The following is a 26,346-nucleotide window of genomic DNA, read 5'->3' on the forward strand; positions in this document are numbered from 1 at the left end:
AAGCAGGATCTTTAGTTGTGACAATATGGCATCTGATTCCCTGACTAGCGGCCGAACCCGGGCCCCCGGCTTTTGGAATGCAGAGTCTTAGACATCACTGGACCACCAGAGAGGTCCTCGAAACTCCTTAATATGAGTGTCAAATTCTGGGAGGTTCCTACACTGAGGATTTTGCTGGCCTCTGCTTCCTGAGCTCATCTGCTTCCTTGGAGGCAGTTAAGAGAAAACAAAAATCTCTGAAGCCATGAAAGTAGTCATGGTTTTGTCTCTTCATCCTGCAGAAAGAAGAAGGTTCTCTACTCTGCGCCTCTTCTCTCTGGGGATCCTTGGTTTAGCAACACAGCAAGGAACACACAGATCTGAGTCCCTGCGGGTCTGTGTTGGGTTCTCAGTCCCCTTCTGGAAAACATTTGCTAAACCTAGCTGGGTTAGGCTGGGTCCTTAGAAGCAGAGCCTGAGGCAGGGGGAGTTGTGACTGTGATATTTTGAGGGAGTGCTCCCCACAGAAGGGGCGTAAGAGGACAAGAGTGGGGAAAGAGGAGGGGACGCCGCATGGATGTGGCCTGGGGGCTGACTTGGACCTGACCTCGTAGGGAGCTTCAGAGCACGCGCTGCATCACAGAGCTGGGTCCCTCTTCAGGCAAAGGGGCGGTGTTTCAGACCCTTGTGTTGGTCAGTCATTGTCCCTGTCTTCTCTGAAGAAGGGATGGTGGAAGCTGAACCTCCTGGATGATGTAGCTCTTTTTGGTTGGATGCCTACAGATTTTACCCACAATCCTGGAGCAACAAAGTGGAAGAAGGAAGCTAAGAGGGCATACTGATGACTAGAAATGTAACCTCGCAGGCACCTTGGAGATGCTGACATGGGATGTGCTGCTGCTAAGTCGCTTCAGTCGTGTCCGACTCTGTGCGACCCCATAGACGGCAGCCCACCAGGCTCCCCCATCTCTGGGATTCTCTAGGCAAGAAACTGGAGTGGGTTGCCATTTCCTTCTCCAAAGTGGGTGCAAATGGCACCTCCATGTGTATGCCAGTGTCGGGGTTTCCCAAGGCACCTGGTATGTTTGCTGTTGTTCAGTCGTGTCTAACACTTTGTGACCTCCTGGACTGCAACACACCAGGCTCCCCTGTCCTTTATCATCTCCCAGAGTTTGCTCAGACCCACGTCCATTGAGTTGATAATGCTATCTAACCATCTCATCCTCTGCCACACCCTTCTCCTCCTGCCCTCAATCTTTCCCAACATCAGGGTCTTTTCCAATGGGTCAGCTCTTCACATTAGGTGGCCAAAGTATTGCAGATTCATTGCAGCATCAGTCATTGCAATGAATATTCAGGACTGATTTCCCTTGGGATGGACTAATTTGATTTCCTTGCTGTCCAAGGGATTCTCTAGAGTCTTCTCCAGCAACCACAATTTGAAAGCATCACTTTGTGGTATGGGGCCCAGGCAGTTCCATTAGGATAATGAAAGGATGATGATCTTAGAAGATAGAGAACTTAGCATAAGGGAAATACCAGACATTCATTTTTTGATAATCCAGAGTCTGTTTAAAAGACCAGAGCTGTGCCATGTCTGTGTCTAGGTCTAGAAGCAATTGACTATGGCAGTGTGTTATGCTTTCTACTTAGTTTACCTAATTTATTTAGAAATTTTACCTGACTTTGTAGACTTTAACTCATATAAATGAGGCTGCTCCAAAAGACAAGTTCAATTCAGTTCAGTCTCTCAGTTGTGTCCAAATCTTTGCGACCCCATGGACTGCAGCACACCAGGCCTCCCTGTCCAGCACCAACTCCCGGAGTTCAGTCAAACTCATGTCCATTGAGTCTGTGAAGCCATCCAAACACTTCATAACTCATGTCCATTGAGTCCGTGAAGCCATCCAACCACTTCATCCTCTGTCGTCCCCTTCTCCTCCTTTCTTCAGTCTTTCCCAGCATCAGTTCCAATGAGTCAGTTCTCATTGTCAGGAGAAATATCAGTTTCCAATGAGTCAGTTCGTCATATCAGGTAGCCAAAGTATTGGAGCCTCCACTTTAGCATCAGTCCTTCCAATGAATATTCAGGACTGATCTTCTTTAGGATGGACTGGTTTGCTCTCAGGGCAGTCCAAGGAACTCTCGAGTGTTCTCCAACACCACAATTCAAAAGCATCAGTTCTTTGGTGCTCAGCTTTCTTCACAGTCCAACTCTCACATCCATACACGACTACTGGAAAAACAGTAGCCTTGACTAGACCGACCGTTCTTGGCAAAGTAATGTCTCTGCTTTTGAATATGCTATCTAGGTTGGTCATAAGTTTCCTTCCAAGGAGTAAGTGTCTCTTAATTTCATGGCTGCAGTCACCATCTGCAGTGATTCTGAAGCCCAAGAAAATAGTCTGTCACTGTTTCCATTGTTTCCCCATCTATTTGCCATGAAGTGATGGGACCGGATGCCATGATCTTCCTTTTTTGACTGTTGAGTTTTAAGCCAGCTTTTTCACTCTCCTCTTTCCCTTTCATCACGAGGCTCTTTAGTTCCTCTTCACTTTCTGCCATTAGAGTGGAGTCATGTGCATATCTGGAGGTTATTGATATTTCTCCTGACAATCACTGCCCAAACCTTTGGTTAGGGAGTTACCGCAGGAGGCTCTAAATTGACCTCTGAGACTTAAGACAAAAATGGGATAAGAGTGTATTATTTGGAGTAAAAGGAAACTATAATATGAAGAAAGACACAAAGCTTTATTAACCTCTTCCGATAATCTCAAACTGAATGGGTGGAACGTGTGCCCAACTTGGGCAGCCTTGTTCCTGGTTAGTTACCTCAGATGGCTCCAAACATGACTCCCAGAGATTCTAGCGCTCCCAGTGTCCTGAAATAACTTCCTTGCTGCTTCAATTTGTCCTTGTAAGAATAAATGAACTCAGAAAGCTGGTGGACTTGAAGACATAATTATGGCCAACTCTGTATTTTTGTGTATTGAAGGGTCTTTAAAACGATCGCAGCTTGCTAGTTGACTGTATGTCTCTGGGTCCTGCTGAAATTTTTACTGATATCAGACAGTCCAGCATCATATCTCTAAAATTTTTCCCATTAAATTTTCAGTGGACAGTCCTGTCTCTGCAGTCACCATTTTCTAGATGCCCGAGTAATGTCTTCCAAGAGGCAAGGTTATTCTTGGTGAAAGAGCTTGAACCGTTTGAAAACTGAGTTTGAAAATTTTGCCTTCCAAAGAGTCTCCTGATCCTAGAACTGTGGCTATTGCCCTTTCCTGTGTGTACATGTGATTGAGAGCTATAGAGGCAGATGCTGTTTCAACCTATTAATGGCCTGAGAAATCCAATTGCTAGCTTCTTTCCTTCTTTCTTTCAGAAGTCTAGGGCAGAATAAGTAATTAACAGTTGATTGAGACAGTCCATTCATTTTGTTTCTGGTTAATGTCAAGAAGGCTCTAATATTAGTGCTATTGACTCCAGGAAATGATGTATCAGACTACTTACAAAACTGCAATGATATTATTAAAGGATGTTTTCAGAAAAGTCATTTTCTAAGCAGAGATAATAAGACTTAAGATGTATGTGTGTGCTTATATCTATGAAGAGTACCTGGTGTGCTGGAAGTTTTTAGTTAAAGGTGAACATAGAAAGTCACATAGGAGTGGCATCCTTTATATAAATGTAACAATTGAGGCATATCTTGACTTTGGAAAATGGCATACTAAGTAGCTTTAAAAAAAAAATCCTGTGATTTAGCCAAACTTTTCCTCATTTTGCAGAGGAGGAAGTAGATGTATTTGCCTAAAGATCCCAAAAGACTTATGAAAAGAGAAGAGGTAAGGTACCCCTTCCACCAAAACTGTTTTTTTTTTTTTTTTGCTGGGCCAGGTCTTAGTTGTGGCATGCAGTATCTTTGATCTTCATTTCAGCATGAGGGATCTTCAGATACAGCATGTGGGCTCTAGTTCCCTGACCAGGGATCAAACCCAGGCCTCCAGCACTGGGAGTGTGGAGCCTTAGCCACTGGGCTACCAGGTTGCTGTTCAGTTTCTAAGTCATGACCGACTCTTTGTGACCCCATGGACTGCAACACGCCAGGCTTCCCTGTCCATCACCATCTCCCGGAATTTTGAATTGAACTGAAGTTGCTCAGTTGTGTCCGACTCTTTGTGACCCCATATACTGTAGCCTACCAGGCTCCTCCGTCCATGGGATTTTCCAGGCAAGTGTGCTGGAGTGGATTGCCATTTCCTTCTCCAGGGGATCTTCCCGACCCAGGAATCAAACCCAGGTCTCCCGCATTGCGGGCAGATGCTTTACTGTCTGAGCCATCTCCCTGAGTTTGCTCAAATTCCTGTCCATTGAGTCAGTGATGCCATCCAACCATCTCATCCTCTGTTGTTTCCTTCTCCTTTTATCTTCAGTTTTTCTCAGTATCACGGTCTTCTCCAGTGAGTCAGCTCTTCATATCAGGTGGCCAAAGTGTTGGAGCTTCAGCTTCAGCATTGGTCCTGAACAGCATGAATATTCAGGGTTGATTTCCTTTAAGATTGACTGGTTGGATCTCCTTGCAGTCCAAGGGACTCTCAAGAGTCTTCTTCAACACCACAGTTTAAAAGCATCAGTTCTTCAGTGCTCAGCCTTCTTTATTGTCCAACTCTCACATCCATTCATGGATATTGGAAGCACCATAGCTTTGACTATATGGACTTTTGTCAGCAAAGTTCCCTAAATCTTAAGGGAAACTGCTACAGTGGATGGTGGTGGTCCTGACCAAGGTGCTGGGACAGAAGAGGACACTTGAATTCCCCAAAGGGAAGGTCACCACAAGACAGAGCGGAGTCTGCCAGTGATCTGAGTGCCACAGGACATCCCAAGTCAAGGTGAGCAGCTTCCGCTGATCCACCGCGAGCCTGAGTTCGGAAGATCCAGGAGACCAGCCATCTTGGATGGTTGACAAAGAGCTTAATTCCGGGTTGAAGAGTTCTCATCAAGGCAATGGCCTGATTTTGGTATTAAGGAGTTCATTCCAGTGGCCAGTGTGGAGACTACACCTAAGAGGAGCAAGAGTGGTGTCTGGGAGGTGGTTGTTGTGGTCCAGGGAGAGGGATGGGGCCAGAGGTAGAAGGGAGAAGTTCAAGTAGTGAGAGGAAAAGCCGTCATGTTGGTAACTGATGAATCCAATGGGTGCAGTTCTTAATTTGTTTGCTATTTGTGCTGTTCGTTATTATAAATGGTGGGCATTTGGAATAAGTGGCCAATTATTCTTTTCCTGATTCCACTTGTCTCAGCTGTTGGTCTCTAAAAAGAAAATTATGACAATGGGGCTTTGATTAGCTTCACTCGTTTTCATAATGACCGTGGTTATCATTCCCAGTTTCTTAAGCAGAGTCATCGTTTTAATTTGCATAAGTGGCTTTTGGATATGCAAAGCCGATTAATTAAACGCTAGATATCAGTCGATACAGAAGAACAATTATCTTGATATGGCCATGATGTTAAAGGGAATAAATGTCTGACTGGTGGGTGTGCCAACGTTTCCATTGAGTTAATTCCAGCTGCCAAAGATTGATGAGAGGAGAACACAAAGGGAAGAGATGCAGACGATCTTGGCCAAATGGTGTCTCTGCAGCTTAGAAGCATGGGGAGAGGGGAGAGGGGTGACATCAGCTGTTTTTCCTTTTTTTTTTTTTTTTTTTACCCAAAGTGTTTAAAATGATAAAACTAACACATTTTTGTTGTAAAACAATGACAACAACAACGACAATAACCTAAAATGATAAAATGGGGTATAGAGTAGGAATGAAAAAATATCTCCACCCTCCACAATGCCCTACTTTCTGGACCCAGTTAGTCACCACTCGTCACAGATTCCTGTGGACTCTTCCAGGTCGAAGGCGTCCGCAAAGAGATCCCAATCGTTTTGCAGGATCGAGGACGGCATGCGTGTTATCGAGGTAATCCTTGACCTATTTTGTTATCGGATAAAGTCCACTTGATGACTCAGTTCATAGCTTGCTGGTTGGCTGGACGCTGGGATTGCTGTTGGCAGGAGATGCTGTGCTGTTGGGACAGCAGACAGAGAGACAGGACAGGAAGCCAGGGAAAAAGGGTCAAGTGAAGGTTGAATACAAATGGCCGCTGCCAGGCAGGAAACTAGGACGAGCTCAGGATCAGAGGCTTGGAAGTCTCCCTTCTCTGCCTTCACTTTCTCACCCCAGTCCTAGTCCCTCTAATGCCTGGCTGCTCTAAATTATTCTCCCAAAGGTCACAAAGGGACATTTGGTCAGCACACAGAATGACATGCCCTCAAATGTCACCTTCTTTAACCTTGCTCAGTAGACGGTGTTTCCAACCACCATCCTCCTCACACATCTTCCCCTGTCCTTGGCGCCATTGATGATGTACCCTTTCAGTTCTTGACCATCCCTGACCTTTCTGGCCCTGATTTCCATCCTGACTCTGTTTCTCTCCCAGCCCTCAAGCTGTGGACATTGCCTACAAACCGGTCCCTTTCCTGCTCCTCTTTTCTCTGCATTCCCTGTCTCTTGAACATTTAATTCACATCTGTGTCTTAAAGAGCCTCTTGATGAAGGTGAAAGAGGAGAGTGAAAAGCTGGCTTAAAACTCAACATTCAAAAAATGAAGATCATGGTATCTTGTCCCATCACTTCATGGCAAATAGATGGGGAAAAGATGGAAACAGTGATAGGCTTTATTTTCTTGGGCTCCAAAATCACTGCAGACAGTGGTTGCAGCCATGAAATTAAAAGATGCTTGCTCTGCGAAAGAAAGGTTATGACCCACCTAGACGGCATATTAAAAATCAAAGACATTACTTTGCCGACAAAGGTCCATATAGTTAAAGCTATGGTTTTTCCAGTAGTCATGTGTGGATGTGACAGTTGGACCCTAAAGAAGGTTGAGCTTCTTTAGCTTGACCAAAGAATTAATGCTTTTGAACTGTGGTGTTGGAGAAGACTCTTGAGAGTCCCTTTGACAGCAAGGAGATCCAACCAGTCCGTCCTAAAAGAAATCAGTCCTGAATATTCATTGGAAGGACTGATGCTGAAGCTGAAGCTCCAGTACTTTGACCACTTGATTCGAAGAGCCAACTCACTGGAAAAGACCCTGATGCTGGGTCTTGAGGGCAGGAGGAAAAGGGGATGACAGAGGATGAGATGGCTGGATGGCATCACTGACTCGATGGACGTGAGTCTGAGTGAACTCCGGGAGATGGTGAAGGATAGGAGCCTGGTGTGCTGCAGTCCACGGGGTCACAAAGAGTTGGACAAGACTTAGCGACTGAACGACACAAACAACAAAAATGTCTTCACAATGATCTCTGTGAGGGAGATGCTGAAATATTACAGACATAGCTAGAAATGCAAGCAAGAGTCTGGCCCCAAACTTCTCTGGGGTCTGATCTTCCATTTTCCGTTGCCCTCTAGACATGTCCCGTGTATATCTCAGGCTCAGTACTTCTAAGACTAGGGCTGCCCTCTTCTCCTGGCAGACTTCTCAGCATGGCCTAGCGGGGTCTTCATGATCTGTCCTCACCCACCTCTGTCCAATCTCTTCTCTTGCTGCCCTCACAGAAACACCCGGTTTCCCAGTCATGTCTAAATAAACACAGATGCATGACCATGCCATGCAATCTTGTGCTTCAATGCTCTTAACTGTGTTCCTTCCACCTGAATAACCCTTCTTTCTGAGCCTGGATTTCTCTTCTCCCAGACAACCCTTCTTCAATCCTCACAACTTCCCTTGAGCATCACCTTTTCAAGGAAGGCTTCCTTGTATCCCTGGATCCCCTGCCCTTCTGAGGTTTCCTGTATTACCCCTGGAAACTCCTGTTATGAAACTTATCATGTTACAGTCTGATTGGCTGTTTCCTCATTTGTGTTCCTGACAAGCTGTGTGCCCTTTGAAGGGAAGGAAAATGTCTTTGATCTCTGCACTCCCAAGGCCTAGAGAAGTATTTCACATACAGTAAGTACTTAATAAATGCTGGATGAGTATAAGAATCAGCGTCTCCCTCCTGGGTGATGGAAAAGCCATCTGACATTTAGATCTCTAACCCTGACATCTCCTGCAAGTCCAGAATCATGTCCTTCCTTTGCAGTCTGTCCACTTGAATTTTCAGCAAGTTAATCAAAGGTAACAGGTTCAAAGCAAAGCCCTTGATTCCTTGGCCCACTAGTCTCCATCTGAGAAGGGCACAACTATTTACCCAACCTCTCACAGTGAAAATTTCAGAAGCATCCTAACTTCTCTCCTTTTCTTCCATACTACATCACATAGAATAAAAGAGATCCTGTAAACCTTATCTAAACATATATTGGGGGAATCTGGCTGGTCTTTGTCTTCTCTGAAAATACCACTTTAGTTCAAGCTATCATCATCTCTTGCCTGGACCCATGTATTGTAGTACCTTCTTGCTTGTCTTTGTATTTCCACTGTTGCTCCTCTACGAATCATTCTTTTGCAAAATGACCAGAAGTCCTTAGCCTGGTCTTTCACTTCCCTTTTAGCCTCCAGATCTCTGTCACTTCCACAGAAAGGACTCTGATCATACATCTTAAAAAGTACCTCCCTGATGCTCTCGCCCTCCATACTCTCCCCCTGACTTTTGTCTCTTTAATCCCATGACATTTTATATTTCTTTGTACATCTGCTGATGAAATCTTATCCCTGGTACAGACGCTCCCCGAGGGTAAGGTCTTTGTTCACCAGATTCTTCGCTGCAGCCCAGAATCTGGAACAGTTCCTGGCATTATAGTAAGAGCTCAATAAATATTTGACAGATGAATGACTTCTTCTCGCTTGAAGGCTGTGAATCATTTTTGCCTCTTCACTCGTCTTCCTTCCTGTGTCGAGTCACCAAGTCCTTTAGCGTTTTCCTGGTGTTAATTCAATTAAGATTTACTGATGCAAATTGATTAACTTGCAGTGTGTCTACCGTTGAGCAATTTACTTCTCACAATTGCTGTATCAACAGAAATAAGTGATGGGGTAAGAACTTTGTAAACTCTAAAGCACCGCACACACATCATTTGCCTTCCAGCACCCCCACCCACCCCTAGATGATACTAATTAACATTGCTTCCACTTGAGCCTATCACTTACCTTCCTGCTTCCAAACTCTCCCCAGATAATATATTCCAAATTCTGCGGCTGACTTAATTTTCTTAAAGCATTACTATAATTATGTTCCTCTCCTACTCAAAAACTTTGCCTGTCTTCCAATTTCCGACCAAAGAATATATACAAATCCTTGGCTTGTAACCAAGATTTTCCCCAACCCAAGTTCAGATGGCCTTTCCAGGGTCTCCCTCTGTTACCCACTGAAGCTCTTGATGTTCAAGTCCATCTAGACCACTCAGTTGTCCCTGAGGACAGCTGCCTTTCGCCCTCCCCTTCACTCATGGTCTCTCTCTGGCAGGAACGCTTCCTGCACCCCTTGCCTGAAAAATTCACACCTAGTAGGTTCAGAGCAAATGACCTCACGACAATGCTATCCTCCCAGGATTTTCCACTTCCAGGTGAATGTTAATGGCATTTAGTTCTTCCTTTTGAGGGAGCACTTATCTCCCATCCAGCCTTTCCTTAAAGGAGGAAGGTAGGAAAAGGAGGCAAGGAATAATTTTTGCATCTCTCTCTTCTCTCTCCATCTTGATTGAGGGGGTAGAGAAAGTTGGACATCCTTTTGTCCAAGCTTCTCTGATTGCTTCTCCCCATCTTCCGAACAGGCCGTGTAACTGTCTCTCTGGGATCTGCCTTTAGACAACCAGCTTGCATTCATGGCTCCCACCTCTCTATGATAGACTTTGAAGACGGGTTTTCATTTTGCTGGGTGTAGTGGCCTGCTTTTCTGAGTAGGAGGAGCCTACTTTTGCTACAAGATGAGCTCCATGCTCCAACCTAGCCTTCCTGAATTGTAAATTTAATGCTTTGGCCTCCATGCATTGGGCTCTATTTCTTAACTGTTTCTGGACTCTGAGGAGGAAGAGCAATTAACTATCACCCTCCTTTAAACTCAAACATCATCCAGATGATCTTTTTTAATGTACTCTCCTATAGCACAGAATTTATAGTATCTTATTCAGGATTTGTAACCTAAGATCAGAGGCATATAGAAAAGAGAGGCAGTGTTTTATACTGTTATTCTTCCTGAATCTCTTTAGACTTCAGGTTCATGGGCCAGGATTTCTTGTCATGGAGGTCGTAATAGGCAAGTAAAGCTGACACTAAGAAACAAAATTACAAATAAAATACGTATGATGAGTAATGGGAAGTTTCCTGTAGAAATTCTGGCTGAAATTCAAAGCTACTTAAGATGTATGACAAATTCCCTGTGTTATAAAGATCAGTGCTAGACACATTTCTGCAGGATTTACTGAGAGGTGAAGAAACCAGTTCTTTGTCAGCTCCATCAACTCCATCAACCACCTTCAACTATATAAGAGAAAGCTGGACGATGCTTTAGGTGGGCTTCTTAGGTATAAGAGCATCACAGTATTTTTCTGGTCTTCTCTCTGGGGTGAGAAAGGAGAGTTGTCCCTTTAAGCCAAGTTAGAGTGGTCCTCAAGCAAAGCTAGAAAAGAGGAAAGTCTGCCAGGAGAGGACATTGACATCCCCCAACCATGAGACTGGGGCCTTTCCATTGCCTGGGGTCCTGAGGGTGGGAGGCTAATTGGAGCTGTCTGAGAGGGCAGCTGAGCACTGAGGGCAGGAACGACCGTCCAGGGCTTCAGGAGTGTGACAAAGGTGCATGTCTGAGTGACTGCAAAGAGGGCGTTGACAAGGTATGGATTATTTTATTAATCCTCAATGCAAACCTAGGGAGTGGTACTTTTGTTCTCATTTTATAGATGAGAAAATAGAGACACGAAGAAGTTATTTACTCAGGGTCATAGAATTAGCCTGGAGCTGACCAGTGTTGAAGAGCAGATCCTTGGCTTGATTTTGATACCTTCTACCTGTTCTCAGAGTTCCCTCATAGCTCAGTCGGTAAAGAATCTGCCTGCAATGCAGGACACCTGGGTTCGATTCCTGGGTCAGGAAGATCCCCTGGAGGAGTATACCCACTCCAGTATTCTTGCCTGGAGAATCCCATGGACAGAGGAGCCTGGAAGGTTACAGCCCATGGGATCACAAGAGTTGGATACGACTTTGCGGCTAAACGGCCACTGCCATCTGTTCTTGATACTCGAATATTCCCAGCTCCTCTCTCTCTCCTGCACTTTTCTCTCTCCCTGAACTCAAGGCTTGTATATCCACCTCCTTACATGATAGCCCCATTTGTGTATTTAATAGGCAATGGAAAAATAATATATACAAAATGAAAACTCTTGATGGAAACCCTGTTCCGGTCTCACTTTTCCCCATCTCAGTTGCTTAAGCCAGTCCTTTTTTGTTCCCCTCTCTTGTCAAATATACTTTGTTCATGTAGAACTAAAATCCATCCACTTCTTTCCCTGTCTACTGTTCTCTTTTTAGTCCAAGCCCCATCACCTCCTGTCTTTACTTTTTCCTCTTCAGACTGCAGAAGACACTCCCTTCACTGGTCTTGCATTTCTCTCCAAACAAAAGCCCCACTGTGTGCTCTGGAGCCCGGGGAGGCTGGCTTCTCCTGCTCTCCCATTTCCCACTGGACCAGCAGCACCCACTCTGCTCTGTTCCCCGGGAGCCTGGGCACTTGCCCGTGTCTCCTCTCTGCCTGGGAGGCTCTCATCCCATCATTTTGCATGGATAGGTCATCTTCGGTGGACGTGAGTTTGAGCAAGCTCCAGGAGATGGTGAAGGACAAGGAAGCCTGGCGTGCTGCAGTCCAGGGGGTGGCAAAGAGTCGGACACCACTGAGCGACTAAACAACAAGATCCTTTTCATCTTTAGGTCATTTCAGCTCATAGGTCACCTTCTCATTGCTATTCCTGGTGACTCCATCTCTCTTTCCTGTTTATTTTTTTCATAGCCCTTCATACAATTGGTAATTATCCTCTGCCTTCTTTTTTTGTGTGTTAGTTTTTGGAAGTATTCATTTCAATCTCCTCCCCTCAACAAGAAGGTGAGCACCCTGAAGACGGGGCCTTGCTTACCTTCTTCTTCATCACTGTATTCCCAGAATCTAGTGTATTACTTTGTGTGGAACATGTGTGCACAAACACCAGTAAAGTAAGTGAATGGAAATTTCACTAAACATTTGTTGTATAAAGAGCACCATATGGGCTTCCCTGGTGGTCCAGTGGTTGAGAATTTGCCTTGCAATGCAAGGAACATTGGTTCCATTCCAGGTCTGGGAAGATCCCACAGACCTCGGGGCAGCTGAGCCTGTGAGCCACAACTCATGAGCCTGTCCTCTGAATCCCTCCAGCCACAACTGCTGGGCCCACACATCACAACTGCTGAAGCGCATGTGCCCTAGAGACTGCACTCCACACAAGAGAGGCCACCACAACGAGCAGCCTGCACACTGCAACTAGAGAAAGCCCACCCAGAGCAACAAAGACCCAGCACAGCCAAAAACTTTCTTTTTTTTTTTTTTTAAGAGCGAGCACCATGTATCAGAGGCCATATACTGGACATGGTCAAGTTTTGACCTGATGGGAGTGGAGGTTTGCTGGGGGAGCAAAAGCACGTGGTCGTCATGATTAGGACAATTGTCTCTTCTAGAGACACTGAAAAAGCACCACCGCTCACTCATACTTAATCCTGTGTTCAAACAGTGCTTATCGTGTTCTCATGTCCGAAGCACTGGGTTAGTGGCCAAGGATAAAACGACAGGCACAGTCCCTGCCCACTTCTGGTGCAGCATCCTCCACCAGAAAAGAGCAGGGGAGAGTGGGGAGGGGGCAGTAATGGAGCAAGTCTCTAATGTCTGCAGGAAGTGGCACTCTCAGGATTTTAACCTTGTGTTAATTGCTCAGTCAGGTCTGACTCTTCGCGACCCCATGGACTGTAGCCCTCCAGGCTCCTCTGTCCATGGGATTCTCCAGGCAAGAATACTGGATTGGGTTGTCTTGCCCTCCTCCAGAGAATCTTCCCGACCCAGGGATCAAACCCTGGTCTCCTGCATTGTGGGTGGATTCTTTATTCTCTGAGCCGCCAGGGAATCTTAAATACAATGTAAAAGAAAAAACACAGTAAGAGTCTCCACCGGCTAGCAAAATGCCCGCTCCTGAAAGACAAGAACCACTGAGCAGCTGAAGCAGGACTTCATCTAGAGATCAGTGAGATCAGTTGGTGTGAACACGGCCCTTCTCTGATGCGGAAGCTGTAAGTTGGCAATCCGAAAGCTGAAACTTCGAGCTCAAGATACTTTGAGCCATTTAGAAATTACACCAGCCCCGTTATTCAAGACTTCTGCCAATATCCACTCTTAATGCAAGGGAACAGGGAACAGTGGAGAAGGCAGTGGAAAAGTTGAAACTGAGAAACTGGACGAGAGTGGCTGCTTTGTTCCTGCCAGCTCATGTACCTTAAGAATTTACTTCATCTTTTCTGGTCCCAGATGACTCATCTATGTATTGAGGATGAGAAAAAGCACACATCTTGTGATATCGTTGTAGATTAAATGAGCAAACACATGCACAGTGCTTAGTATAGAGCTAGTCACCTAGCACAGGGGAAAATGTTAGGTAATATTAACAGGATTTTTTGCGGAAATTATTATAGCAGCACCCAAGTCACAGGGTTGTCATGAGGAGTAAATGATGTGTGTATGTGGCTGTGTGTGTGTGCACGCACCTGTGTTTAATACCTATTACAGTGCAGAACATGGTAAGACAATAAATAATGGTTGTATAAGCTAATGTATTGGAAAATCTACAAGGTGTAGATTGTTATAAAAATGCTCCTGCTTTTTATTATTTATTGTCTCAATAAAAATAGGTCCAGGAATCAAAAGCCTTTGTGTGACAAAAAAAAAAGAGAAAGATGCTCAAAACTTTCCCAACCAACCAGGAATGATATTTAGAATACTTAGCAATCGGTAGGGCATGTGTGTAGATCAGTCAGAATGGCTGCCAGCAGGAGCTACAGAGAGTAGGGTTCCAAGACCTCCCACCCTTCCCAGCATTATCCCTTTAGCTAAAGATTGTGAGCAAGCCTTGGAGGAGCCCTAAGGAGGAACCAGAGAAAAAGAAGAGAGGTCTGGGGTAGAGACATTCGTGGAGCATAGAAGTCATTTTCTAACACATACAAACCAATTTTGCTATGGACCTAGAGGGCATTATCCTTAGTGAAATAAGTTGAACAGAGAAATGCAAATACTGTATTTGTCACTTATATGTGGAATCCAAAAATAAGACAAACAGAAACAGACTCACAGGTATCGAGAATAAACCCCTGGATACCACTGGGGAAGAGGGAAAGAGGCAGGGCAAGGTAGGAGTAGGGGATTAAGAGGCACAAATTGCTGTGTATAAAATAGATGAGCAACAAGGCTATATTGTACAGCATAGGGAAATACAGCCATTGTTTTGCATTAACTTTAGAGGGAGCGTGATCTATAAAAATACTGAATCACTGTGCTGCACAGCGGAAAACAGTATTGTAAACAAATTGTCTTTCTCTATAGGAAGCCATTTTGCTGGTTTAGCATCTGGGTCAGCTGTGTTGGAGCCTGTGTTCCGTGTGTGTGCCTGCTCAGTCATTTAGTCGCGTCCAATTCTTCTCAATCCTGTGAACTGTAGCCTCCAGGCTCTTCTGTCCACGGGATTCTCTAGGCAAGAGGACTGGAGTGGGTTGCCATGCCCTTCTCCAGGGGATCTTCCCAACCCTGGGGCTGAACCTGAGTGTCTTACATCTTCTACATCAGCAGGCAACTTCTCTACCACTGGCAAAACCCGGAGAGCCTGCCTATGTCTGATGCAGCTCTGAACTATAACCTATGGGGACTGGAGCTGAAAGAAGAGAGAATGTATCCCATATATACTGTGCTCCCATTCACTTTCCATCCTAAACTAGGCTTTGCTTGCTTCTAAGTAATGTTCTGTCAAAGAACTAGGTCAAAGAAAAGACCCCCAAGAACTCAGCATCAGGAGAAGCGTGTGAGTGTTCCTTTAGGGATCTGTGAAATACAGTCTGTTTTTGGTAACACGTGGGTGAGTTGCCAATTGCATCATCCATAGCTGTTCGCTGCTCTTGATAATACATTATTAGTCATCTTTATTCTGACAAATTCCTCATCATGAACTGTAGATTTGATGCTGAATTTCAAATCCACTTGAGTAACAGTATGTATAACTGGAATGTTAGAAATCCTGCATTATTTGAAAAACAGCAACTTATTTGATGATCAGAGGGAAAGTTGGTGAATAAGCAAACTTCTAGTCACTATATTATAAAAATGCTATTAAGGAATTGATATTTAATATTCCTCTGTATAAATCATTTAAGATCTATATTGATATACTAGATATCCTGACAAGTCAGTGGCTTCTGTGGGGTTTGAAGTCTGGAAATTATAGTTAGGAGAGCTGGAAGTGAGATCACAAATCTTTATGTTCTTTTCCAAGTGAAAGATGTTTGGAAAGGCTGTGTAAGCTGATTAGCACAAATGACTTCCATAATTCACCTACTGGAGAGCTTATGTGAAAGTACTTTTTGTAAAGTGTATTAGCCAGGATTCTCCAGGGAAATAGAACCAAAAATTTGTCTCTACCTCTATCTTAATCTCTGTTTCTAATCTTTCTAATATCTATTTTTCTATCTATTGATCTGTGAGATTTATTTTAAGGAATTGGCTGTATGTCTAATCTTTATATTTATTTTTCTTTCTTTCTATTTCTATCTATCTATCAATCTATGAGACTTATTTTAAGGAATTGGCTTATGCAGTTGTGGAGGCTTGGGGAGTCCGAATTCTGATGGGGTAGGCCAGCAGGCTGGAGACCCTGGGAAGAATTGTAGTTTGAGTCCAAAGGCAGTCAGCTGGTAGAATTCCTTCTTTCATGGGTGAGGTCAGTCTTTTTCTATTAGGACCTTCAACTGATTGGATGAGGCCCACCCACATTCTGGAGGATAATCTGCTTGACCCCAAGTCTACCAGCTTCAGTGTTACTGTCCTCCAAAAAATACCTTTGGAGAAACATCAGAAGCGATGCTTGACCGACTGTCTGGGAATTATGGCCCAGCCAAGCTGACAAATAAAATTAGCCACCACACTTCCTGTGGTCATGTATGGATGTGAGAGTTGGACTGTGAAGAAGGCTGAGCGCTGAAGAATTGATGCTTTTGAACTGTGATGTTGGAGAAGACTCTTGAGAGTCCCTTGGACTGCAAGGAGATCCAACCAGTCCATTCTGAAGGAGATCAACCCTGGGATTTCTAAAGCTAAAGCTGAAGCTCCAGTACTTTGGCCACCTCATGCGAAGAGTTGACTCATTGGAAAAGACTTTGATGCTGGGAGGGATTGGGGGCAGGAGGGGAAGGGGACGACAGAGGATGAGATGGCTGGATGGCATCATTGACTCGATGGACGTGAGTCTGAGTGAACTCCGGGAGATGGTGATGGACAGGGAGGCCTGGCGTGCTGCGATTCATGGGGTCGCAAAGAGTCCAACACGACTGAGTGACTGAACTGAACTGAACAGAATTTGCTATGAAGTATGACTAATATTTTTACGGTTATTTATCTGTCTGTAAGAGAGAGCTGCCAAAATGGCCAAACAGCAGCTCTTTGAGGAACAGCTGCAGGTTGAGATAATCAACTGCGAAGAAGACAACTTAGGGGCTTATCGTAATGCAAAGACAGGAACACCTTGCTGTTCTCACAACCCAGGTATATATCTCACACACACACTGTATATCGCTAGGCCGAGCGAACATCAAGGTGTTACTATCTTGTATCTCTCTGTGTCTTATACTATCTTATAGATATATATATATCTTGAATATATGTATTTTATGTATCTATCTTACATATCTTCTGCATTTGCAAAATGCACAAATGCCTTTGCATATGAAAGGCAAGGAGGAGAACCAGGACTTTCAGAGGAGATGGATTTTGACTCAAGATGAGTTGGAACCATCAATCAATGATGACTTCGGACCACAGCTGATCCTACACAGCGCCACTCCTGCCCTGCTGTGGTGACCTCATCGCCCATTGCTTGCAGTGACTGTTGCAAAGTTTCCCCCTTTCCCTCAAGTCCCTCCCCTCCCATTCACTTTATTTCCCTCAACGCAGAGACAAAAGGCCACCAATTCTGTAGCATCCTTCCTAAACACCTCTATTTTCAGAGCTTCTTTCTTTCTATCTGAATGGATAGATTTCCTGGATTTTCCCCAAGACCAGGTTACTTGCTTCTTTGCTTGGCTCACTCTTTTCCACCTTCTCCAGGTCCTTGCTCATTCGGTGAACCTACAGTTTTTTAGAAACAAATATGAGGTGTTCTTTGCACTTAATATTTTGTAGCAGTTAGCTTTTTCATCTCATTGTCTGCTATGCTAAGCTTATGGCTGACAGGATTTATATGTAAACCAGATGAGTAACACATTTATCTATCTATCCATCTCTCACCTATCTGGCTTCTATCTGTCTGGGTATGTTTGGACTAGTGTGGGGGTAAGTGAAGTGAGGTGAAGTTGTTCAGTCGTGTCCAACTCTTTGCAACCCCATGGACTGTAGCCTGCCAGGGTCCTCCATCCATGGGATTTTCCAGGCAAAAATGCTGAAGCAGGTTGTTATTTCCTTCTCCAGGGGATCTTCCCAACCCAGGGATTGAACGTGGGTCTCCTGCACTGCAGGCAGACTTCACCTCCTGAGGAAAGCCAGGGAAGTAGGGAGTCAGGATAACAAAAAGAAAAGCAGGCATACAAAAACAGAACCATGAAGCGTGAGGTGTTTATGGGCAGAGAGACTGGGAGTTCTTTGCTATTTGTACTGAGTTTTAATACATGCCAGCAGAGAAAGCCTGGAGAATCCCATGGATGGAGGAGCCTGGTGGCCTACAGTCCATGGGGTCGCACAGAGTCGGACACAACTGAAGCGACTTAGCAGCAGCAGCAGCAGCAGAGAAAGCGTGGGGCATGGCGACCAGAGTCACCCACTTACCGTGCATGAAGGACAAGTTGCAGACAGTAGCAACATGAATGCGGTGACTAGGCTCCCTCCCTTCCGTGTGTCCCTATCCCCGCTGCTGCACCCACTGTCTTGTTTATCTTAGTATATAATTGACATAAAATAATTCCACCATTTATGTGCACAGTTGGATGAGTTTTGAAAGATGTATACAGTTATGTAATCACCAGCACAATCAAGACGTAGTTTCAATCCCATCATTCCCCCAAAGTCCCCTCATGTCCCTTTGCGTTCAAATGTCCCCCCACTCACAATTTTAGGAAACCACTGATCTGGTTTCTCTTGGTGTCCTGAACTGCATGTTTGTATCCCCCCAAGATGGATGTGTTGGAAGTCTAATCCCCAATAGGTGGGGCCTCTGGGAGATAGTTAGGTCATGAATAATTAGGCCCAAATCATGCTGCTGCTGCTGCTGCTAAGTCACTTCAGTCATGTCCGACTCTGTGTGATCCCAGAGACGGCAGCCCACCAGGCTCTGCTGTCCCTGGGATTCTCGAGGCAAGAACACTGGAGTGGGTTGCCATTTCCTTCTCCAATGCATGAAAGTGAAAAGTGAAAGTGAAGTCGCTCAGTCGTGTCCGACCCTTAGCGACCCCATGGACTGCAGCCCACCAGGCTCCTCCGTCCATGGGGTTAGTGCCCTTATTATCAAGCTGTCTGCTGTCTCTACCATGTGAAGACACAAGAAGAAGATGTGCTTCTGTAAACCAGCAAGAAGGCTCTCACCAGACACCAGATCTGTCTGCACCTTGATCCTGGATTATCCGACCACAAGAACTATGAGAAATGTTTGTTATTTAAACCACCTAGTCTATGGTACTTTTGTTATAGCAACTTGAGCTGACTAAGACACTTAGTATTGACTAGTGTTGCCTTTTCTAGAGTGGAATTACATATTAGTTTTGACTGTGTAGATAAATGGTGGCAGACAATATAGCTTGTTTATGCTTGATTTCTTTTCCTCAATATCATATGTTTGAGATTCATCTAAGTTATTATATGTATCAGTAGTTTGTTCCTTTTTATTCCTCAGTGCTATTTTATTGTATATGGTGGTGGTGGTGTAATCCCTAAGTTGTATCCGACTCTTTACAACCCCATGGACTGTAGCCCGCCAGGCTCCTCTGTCCATGGGATTCTCCAGACAAGAATACTGGAGTGGGTTGTCGTTTCCTTCTCCAGGGGATCTTCTTGACCCAGGGATTGAACCCACCTCTTCTGCATTGCAGGTGGATTCTTCACCACTGAGCCACAAGGGAGGCTCCGTCTTATTGTATAAATATACCATAATCTGTTTATCCAACAAAATCACACATTTGAGTTGTTTCCTATGTTTGGCTCTTATGAATAAAACTACTGTAAATGTTTGTGTGTGTGGACATAAATTTGAATATTTGGTAGGGGGTACATGCTCAGCAGTAAGAAAGTAAGTGTATGTTTGGCTTTATAGGAAAGTGCCAAACTGTTTTCTACCAGCAATATTGCTTCATTTCTTCCTGGCAATATTTTAAAATTTATCCATTCTAATAGATGGATAGCTGTATTTTATTTTTGGCTTTTAATTTTCTGCATTACCTAATGACTAATGATGTTGTTTGTCTTTTGGGTATTCAGATATCATCTTCTTCTGTGAAGCATCTGTTTAAGCCTTTGCTTATTTTTATTGGGTGTTTATCCTCCTATTATTCAATTGTAAATTCTTGGTATATTCTGAATTCAAGTACTTTGTCAGATACATTCATCGCAAATATTTTCTCCCCATCTGTGGCTTGTTCTTACATTTTCTTAACAGCATCTTTTGAAGAAAAGTTTTTAATTTTATAAAACTCAAATTTATTATTTTTCTTTCATAATGCAAGCTTCTGCATTCTACCTAAGAAACCCCCAATGTTGGGAAGATTTTCATGTTTTTTTTTTTTAAATAGACGTTTAATAGTTTGCCCTTTTATGTTTGCCTCTCATCTATTTTGAACTAGTTTTTATGTGTGCAGTGAGCTAAGAGTTGAGGTTAATTTTTTGTGAATGGATAGTCAGTTGTTCAACATCATTTATGGAAAAGACTATTGCTATTGATTTATCTTGGCGTTTTCAGCAAAAATCAATGGGCCGGGTTTGTTGGCATCTATTTCTCAACCCTTTTTTCTGATCCATTTATTTATGTGTCTCTCTTTGTATGAGTCTCACATGTCTTGGTTTCTGATGCTTTACAGTAAGTTTTGAAATTAGGTGATGTAAGTTCTCCAACTTTACTCTTCTGTTTCAAAATAGTTTTGGCAATTCTAAGTCATTTAGATTTACAAAAAACTAGAATGTAAGTCTTTAAAAAAAAACACTGCCTGCTGCTATTCTGATTGTGTAGAGTTGGCATCTTAACAGTATTGAGTCTTCTAATCTGTGAATTTTGTTGCTGTTTTTCAGCTGCTGAGTCATGCCCGACACTCTGTGACCCCATGGACTGCAGCGCGCCAGCCTCCCTGTCCTTCAGGATCTCTTGGAGTTCGCGCAAACTCATGTCTGTTGACTCCATATGGCTCTCCATTAATTTAGCGCTCCTTTACTTTCTCCCATCAGTATTTTGCATTTTTCAAGGTACAGAGCCTATATATACATATATTTCAATTTGCTATTAACTGGTTTGTGTTTTTTGATGCTATTAAAAATGGCTTATTTTGGGAATTTTGGTATTCATGTCTGTTGCTGATATATATTAATATAATTGGTTTCTGACCTTGTATCTAAAACCTTGCTAACTCCATTTAATTAGTTCTATCAGTTTTGTTATTTTTTTAGATTCCTTAGGGTTCTCTATGTATGTATTCCCTTTAAAATCAGCTCCATATCCCTGAATGTTTTCCTGGGAGAGCTGGACTAGAATCATTTCTTCTAATCTATGGTTTCTCCCCATCCTCTGTGTCTGGACTTTCACTCTTTTTGTTTTAGACTCTAACCTCACCAGCAACTCCAGTCTTGGAGCCTGTTGTTGTCTTGGTGGGAATGCCTCCAGCTCTAGCACTAACCTCAAGAACCCTAAGTTCCTTCCTAGATGTGTCTGGAATGGAAGGCCATTCCACATTCCTTAGGATCATGACCTGTAGAAATATGGGGTAAAGTTTTAGGGTGATACAGAATTGGAAAAATTAAAGAAAAAAGCAATCACTTTAGAGAGACATGCACTGTTCACCAAGCACAATTTACAAGGAATTTTACCAGCATAGCATTGACTGAAAAGAAAAATGCACAACATCAAAGTTGTGAGTTGTGTTTTATTTGGCAGATTTCAGGCCCAGGAGACAGGACTCTCAGATGGCTCTGAGAAAACCGCTCAGAAGAGATAAGGGAGGAGCCAGGATATATAGGAGTTTTGTAACAAAAACCAGGTGGCTGGAACATCAAAAGATGACTGTTAATCAAAGAAAATGAGATATCTCAAGTTAATGAATTTAGTGCTTTTCTGTACATGGGAAGATGCAAGAGTCTGGACTCATTGAAATTATTCCTTTGACGTGGACCTCAGCTCTCTGGGGCCAGTATCCTGTTTTCACATTCCTGAGTTTCCAAGGGGGCATCCTTGGGGGTGGGTACCTACAGCAGTTGTGGGCTTGACGGCGGGCATCCAGTTTCCACCCTGAGGTAGCTTGATGGCTACAACATCCTTCGTTCCCTGATGCTGCAGACGTCATTCCTGGTCCATGGTGCAATGAAGTAGAATTGAAATGTAGTGCCGATAGAGTCATGTATGGTCCAATTATACTATGTAACAAGCAATTATAAAACCTTAGTGCAATCTACACTAAAGAATATGTTTTCCACGCGTCTAAGGTAAACTGGCAGGCCTCAGCTGGCCATGGCTGGTGCAGCTGGTGGGGTGTAGCTCCCTCCACGTGCTTCTCATCTTCCAGCTGGCTAAGCAGGGCACACACTCATGTGATGGCAGCAGCGCAAGAGTGAGTAAGCCCGGCGTGCACCCCATCTCAAGCCTCTGCTTGTGTCACGGCTGCTAACTTCTGCTGGTGAAGTGACATGATTAAGCTCAAGGCCAAGGGGTACAACAGAGCACCCTGCTCACTTTGGAGTCACATGGCAGAGAGTGTGCGTGCAGCAAGGTGTTAATAATGGGACCAAAGGACTCTACTACCCTGCCAGAAACTCTCTAGGTATTGGGTTTCCCAGAGGGCTCAATAGTAAAGAACCCTCCTGCCAACACAGGAGATGCAGGAGACTTGGGTTTAGTCCCTTTGTTGCGAAGATTCCTGGAGGAGGAAATGGAAACCCACTCCAGTATATTTGCATGGGAGATTCCATGGACAGAGGAGCCTGGTGAGCTGCAGTCCATGTGATTGCAGAGAGTCAGATATGACTGAACGACTGAACACACACCCACTGGGTATTATCTGTAGATGTATTTGAATATGCTCAAATTTGTGGTTAGATAAACCACATGAAATTTGCAATTGATAGTGCATGTTCAGCTGTCTTCCCCAAATCAGGAGCAAATAGCGTTTGTTTAATGAAGTTCTGATTTAGCCCCTTCAGATGTTGTTTTAATTATCTGAAATTGGAAAACACTCATTGGCTGTTACTCACCATTTTGGTACCCAGAACCAAAAAACCAGCTGTCATTCACAGAGACACTGGAGTAGTTATATAAATCCACATGTGAAGTACATAAGACACTGTTTGGTCTTTTGGTCAATAAGCGTTGGTTATTTGTATTCTTATTTTCTGAAACTTAAATCTTATCATGACACTCCTCTGTGGCTCCCCATCTTGCCTAAAACTCTAATTCTCAAACTTCAGTTTGTCTCAGGATCACCTGGGAAGCTTGATAAACATGCATAGTTCTGTATTCCATTCCATACGTTCTGATTCAGTAGTTTGGGATGGGGCTCAGAAATCTTTATTTTACAAGTGCGCAGGTCATCCGGATGCAAGTGGTACTTGGATCACACTTGGAGGCACGTAGACCACAGGGAAAAAGTCCAGGCTCTTAAGCATTGCACCCAAGTCCCTCTTCTGAGGCCTTATCTCCAACCACATAAAACTGATATTTACCAAACGAATGAAAGGTAAGAATGACACGGCTAGTCTTTGTTTTCTGAAGAGGCAGTCTTTCAAGTTATCTTAAGCCAATGAGTGTTTTCTGAATTTTAACCTTCCCTAGGATGGGACACATTATCTTTTTTTTTTTTTTCTTTTCTTGTTTAGGTACATAATGTCAACAATCCCATTGCCCTTCACTCCTCCAGACTGTTTTGCATCACAGAAAATTACATTTCCCAGGCCCCTTTGCCTTCTGGTTTCCTGAAAGTTTGGCCAGCGAGAAACATGGGTGGGAAGGGGAGAATGGGCATTTCTCTCCCTTTTCTTTGGCTCCGCCCACCGGTCCTGGCAGCTCTGCCACCTGTGATGTGTCTTCTGTGGTTCCAGCTCTTACCCGGCAGCTCCCACCATGCTTCCCCAGCGTCTGGACTCCAGGATGCCTCAGCATCCCACTGTTCCCCCAGCTGTAGTGCTGGTATGCATTCTCGCCATCAGTAGTGATGGTCGGTCTTCTGTATCAACTACAGCACCCAGTTATCCATCATACTCTGATCTAGGTGTTGCTGTGAAGGTATTTTATAGATGTGATTAACAGCTACAATCAGTTTATTTTCAGGAGATGATGACCAATAATGTGGGTACACCTGATCCAAGGTCCTTCAGTTGAAAGGTCTTTAGAGCAGAACTGAGGTTTCCTTGAGAAAGAAGACATTTTGCCTGTGGCCCTGTGGATTGCAGCATCACCATCTGCCCAAGCATCCCGAGGGAATGCTTTTTGGCAGCCTAGCTGATGGCTTCAGCCTAGCTGATGCCTAGTCACCAATGACCTGAGCTAGTCTCTCACAATGTGTAACGTATGTAATATCTATCTATCCACCTATCTGTCTGTCTAATATGCTGGCTCTGTTTCTCTGGCAGAGCCCTGAGTGATGCAGGTCCTCTCCAGGTTATCTCTCTACTCTGTGAGCCCTCACTGGCACAGTATATTTTAAAGAAACTTTTCAAAGGACATTGTTTACAGACTATGCCAACATTACCTTAAAAATTCATGTGTGTTATAGATCAGTGGAACAGCATAGAGAGCCCAGAAATAAACCCACGTGATTGTGATCAATTTATCAATGACAAAGGAGGCATGTACACACAGTGGAGAAAAGACAGCCTCTTCAATAAGTGGTGCCGGGAAAACTGGCCAGCTACAAGGAAAAGAATAAAAATGGAACGTTTTATCACACCCTACACAAATATAAATTCATTAAAGATATAAATGTAAGACCAGAAACCATATAACTCCTGAAAGGAAATATAAGTAGAGCACTCTCTGATGTAAATTGTAGCATTATTTTTTGGATCTTGTCTATTAAAGCAAGATAAATAAAAGGAAAAATAAACAAATGGTACCTAATTAGGCTTAAAAGCTTTTGCACAGCCAAGGAAACCATCTACAAAACAGACAGCCTTCTGAATAGGAGAAAATATTTGCTAATGACTTGACTGATAAGGGGTTAATTTCCAAAATATATAGAGCTCACACAACTCAATACCAGTAAAACAAACAACTCAATTTAAAAATGGGAAGAAGACCTGAATAGACAGTTTCCCAAAGAAGACATACAGAGGGCCAACAGGTGCATGACAAGTTGCTCAGCATCACTACATCAGTGAAATGCAAATTAAAACCACAATAATACATCACCTCATACCTGTCAGAATGGCTATCATCCAAAACAACACAGATTACAAATGGTGGCAAGAATGTGGAGAAAAGGGAACCCCTATGCATTGTTGGTGGGCATGTAAATTGGTGCAGCCACTGTGGAAAAATAGTAGGGTGGTTTCTCAAACAACAACAACAACAACAGAATTAGTATATGACCCAATAATTCCATTCCTGGGTATAAATCTAAAAAAAAAAAAAATGAAAATGCTAATTTGAAAAGATACGTACTTTCCAGTGTTCATAGCAGCGTTATTTATAATAGCCAAGATATAGAATGGACGTAAGCATTCATCAACAGATGAATGGATAAAAAAGATGTGGTATATATATATATATACATACATACGGTGGAATATTACTCAGCTATAAAAAGAATGAAATAATGCCAGTTATAACAACATGGGTGAATTTGAGGGGTATTAAACTAAGTGAGATAAGTCAGACAGGAAAAGACAAATGCTATGGGGTATCATTTATATGTGGAATTTAAAATAACAAAACAAATAAATACAACAAAAAGGATACAGACTCACAGATATAGAGAAAAAACTAGCGGTTCCCAGTGGGGAGAGGGAAGGGGGGAGGACAATACAGGGATAGGGACTTAAGAGGTACAAACTGTTGCATATAAAATAACTAAGTTGCAAAGACATATTGTACAACACAGGGAATATAGCCAATATTTTCAATAACTATAAATGGAGTATAACCTTTGAAAATTGAGAATCACTGTTAGTACACCTGTAACAATATTACACAGCTCAGTGGGTAAAGAATCTACCAACAATACAGAAGGCACAGGAGATGGGGGTTTGATTCCTGGGCCAGGAAGATCCTCTGAAGAAGGAAATGGCAACCCACTCCAGTCTTCTTGCCTGGAAAATCCCATGGACAGAGAAGCCTAGTATGCTACTCTCCAAAAGGCCTCAAAGAGTCAGACACAACTAAGCCCGAGCACGGATATCTTGGTTTAAAAATTGAGTGTATGTGTAATTAATGCTTGAGGAGAAGTTTATGATTTATAAAGTACTAACACAAATTACATCATGTAACCCTCTCTCTCCCTTTGTCCCAGTGAGTTGCATATTACAATGTTGAAATTCAATGAAGACAATGAGTCTCAGACAGGCTAAATAATTTAACCTGTGTCATGTACCTGGGAGATGGAGGGACTGTGGTTTGAGCCCTGGTCTCCGACACAAAATCACATACAATTCCCAGCTCTCCTTGTGGCCACATGAATGTCGGTCCCATAAATGACCACCGAGTGTGGTGTCTGAGAACATGGACTATCTGTGTGAAAGGGGAAACTTATTTACATGATCTGGGGCTGGTTTTCATACCTATGAAATAATAGTAGAATCTATTTCACAGGTAGATTTTGAGGACTAGAGGAGATAATTTAAGTAAAGAACTAGAAAAATGCTGAGTCGGCCAAAAAGTTCATTTGGGTTTTCCGTTACATTGCAGAAAAACCTGAATGAATTTTTTGACCAAGTCAATAATTGACACA

This window comes from Budorcas taxicolor, chromosome 6, assembly GCF_023091745.1.
Source record: "Budorcas taxicolor isolate Tak-1 chromosome 6, Takin1.1, whole genome shotgun sequence".
Classification (NCBI taxonomy): Eukaryota; Metazoa; Chordata; class Mammalia; order Artiodactyla; family Bovidae; genus Budorcas; species Budorcas taxicolor.